The sequence below is a fragment of the Humulus lupulus genome, chromosome 7 (assembly GCF_963169125.1).
Source record: "Humulus lupulus chromosome 7, drHumLupu1.1, whole genome shotgun sequence".
In the NCBI taxonomy this organism is placed as follows: domain Eukaryota; kingdom Viridiplantae; phylum Streptophyta; class Magnoliopsida; order Rosales; family Cannabaceae; genus Humulus; species Humulus lupulus.
The window spans coordinates 140,234,889-140,237,006 of record NC_084799.1 but is presented as its reverse complement, the minus strand read 5'-3'; positions in this window follow the sequence as shown (position 1 = coordinate 140,237,006).

Genomic DNA, 2,118 nt, shown 5'->3' with positions numbered 1-2,118 from the left:
AATTCCAAAACATATATACAATCAAGGCCACTCTAATGGAAAAAACACATTTTAGGTTTCTGTCCCTGTACAATCCCTCGACCGTGGTGGACGAGCAGCTGGCAATGTGCACCTCGCCCCCAGAGCTCTCCAACTCATGGTTGAACCATCAAATCCTTGCCTTACCTGCACCACGTAGCACCCGTGAGCCGAGGCCTAGCAAGAAAACTATATAGCATAGCATAAACAATCCAGAGTATTAAATGATTCATAAGATATTAACCAGACATTAAACAGGCCATAACAGGCACAAAATTAGTGACGACAAACAAAGAATCAACAGTCTATTATCTAGGTATTCAACAAGCCACAAGCATCAGATTAATAATAGTATACACATTCATAATCAATAGTTTATCAAAATCATCATCATACAATACTCAGGATCGACGCCGTTAGGCCACACCCTCTATTTAACACACTGTCTCCAGCTCACTTAGGCCGAGCCCAGTGTTTAACCCACTGACTCCGGCCTGCTTAAGCCGAGCTCAATGATTATTTAGTTGTCCTCAGCACCAATGGCCGAGCCGTGTCCTGTGCGCAAATATCAGTTCCGGCACTCTTAGGTCGTTTATTTCATGCTCAAATGGCATATCACAATCATACAATATCTGTATTCAAATATAGGTTACCCTTAGTCTCATCACAACCACACAATAGGGTGCAGTTTTCTTACCTTTAATTTCTGAGTGGAGAAGGTGAAATGGTTCCGAGCATGATCCTTAGCTGTGATCCTTGGCGATAAACCAAGCCACAATCCATAAATGGTACTTCGATGAGTTTAAATTCAAAAGAACAATCCCGGGACCAAACTCGCTCTCGGGACCTCTAACTCCACCGAACGAAGTGGAGAAACCATCCCCCGAGCCCCTGAGCAGAAACCCTAAAAAGTACCCAAAAACCAAGTTCTAAAAGCTGAGTAGCACTACAACGCTACTTGATGGGCACTGCAGTGCTAGAGTCAGAGACTCTAGCCCCCCAAACTCGTAGCCTAGCGATGTAGCGCTCCTAACCTAGCGCTACAGCACTGATACCAGAGCTTCAACAATACTGGGTTTTCTCTTCGAGTTTTCCCGAGCTAAAGCTCCAAAATCCATCCATCAAGACCGCCAAACCCAAAATTAACTATAAATACACTTTACTCATCATAGGCAACAAAACCTAACCAAGTTTTTCCCAAAAACTCCAAGTAATCCCCGAAACCCATACTCAAGCTCTAAAACCCAAAACATTATAAACATAGAGTAAGAACACAGAAAATTCAGAGAGAACAGTCATAATTTTACCTCAGTTGTGACCATCTTCTCACAAGCTTCAACCTTTGAATTCTGAGCTTAAGTCTCAGCTTAACCTTCCTAGTTCCAGAACTTCAATTCATCTACAATCCCTTCAAAATCCCAGAACAAGCACATGCTCCAAGCTCAAACTACTCAGCCTAACACAGAGAATAAAGCAAGGTTCTAACCTCAAATTGTGACCCAACTTTCCAGAAGAAACCTCACACTAACTCAGCCCACCTCCTTGAATTTCTTTCCCTGTTTTCCAGCTCCACTTCCAGCTTAATTCCCCAAACTCCTAAGTTGAACTTCCTTGACAGAGGTCTCAATTCCTTAATACTCCCAGCAAAATTCCTTAAGTTGAACCTTCACTCAGCCCTTTTCTTTCCCTTAACTTCAAAACACAAGAGAGAGAGAGAGAGAGGGAGAAATCGTGAGAGATAAGAGGGAATGAGCAGAGAGAGTTTTCCTTTTCTTTCCTTCCTTGAATAATTCTATAACCTTCTGTTTAGTTCTAAGTTTTGAGTATATCCCTTAATGACTAAAAAGACTATTTTACCCTCCTAGGTTCTCTAATCCTCAAATGGCCCCTAGGGGTAAAAGGGTCATTTTGCTCCCAATTCCCGCTAATTCCTTGAATGTTCCTAATGTTTACCACTTAAATCCCATCATCCAATTAATCACCACTTATTTACCCAATGTCTAATAATCCCCAATATACATTCTAAATTCCCGAAACACCCCCAGGCTCCCCCAAGCCGGGTATAAATCCCCGCAGTGACTATTTCGCCAATCCGCTCAC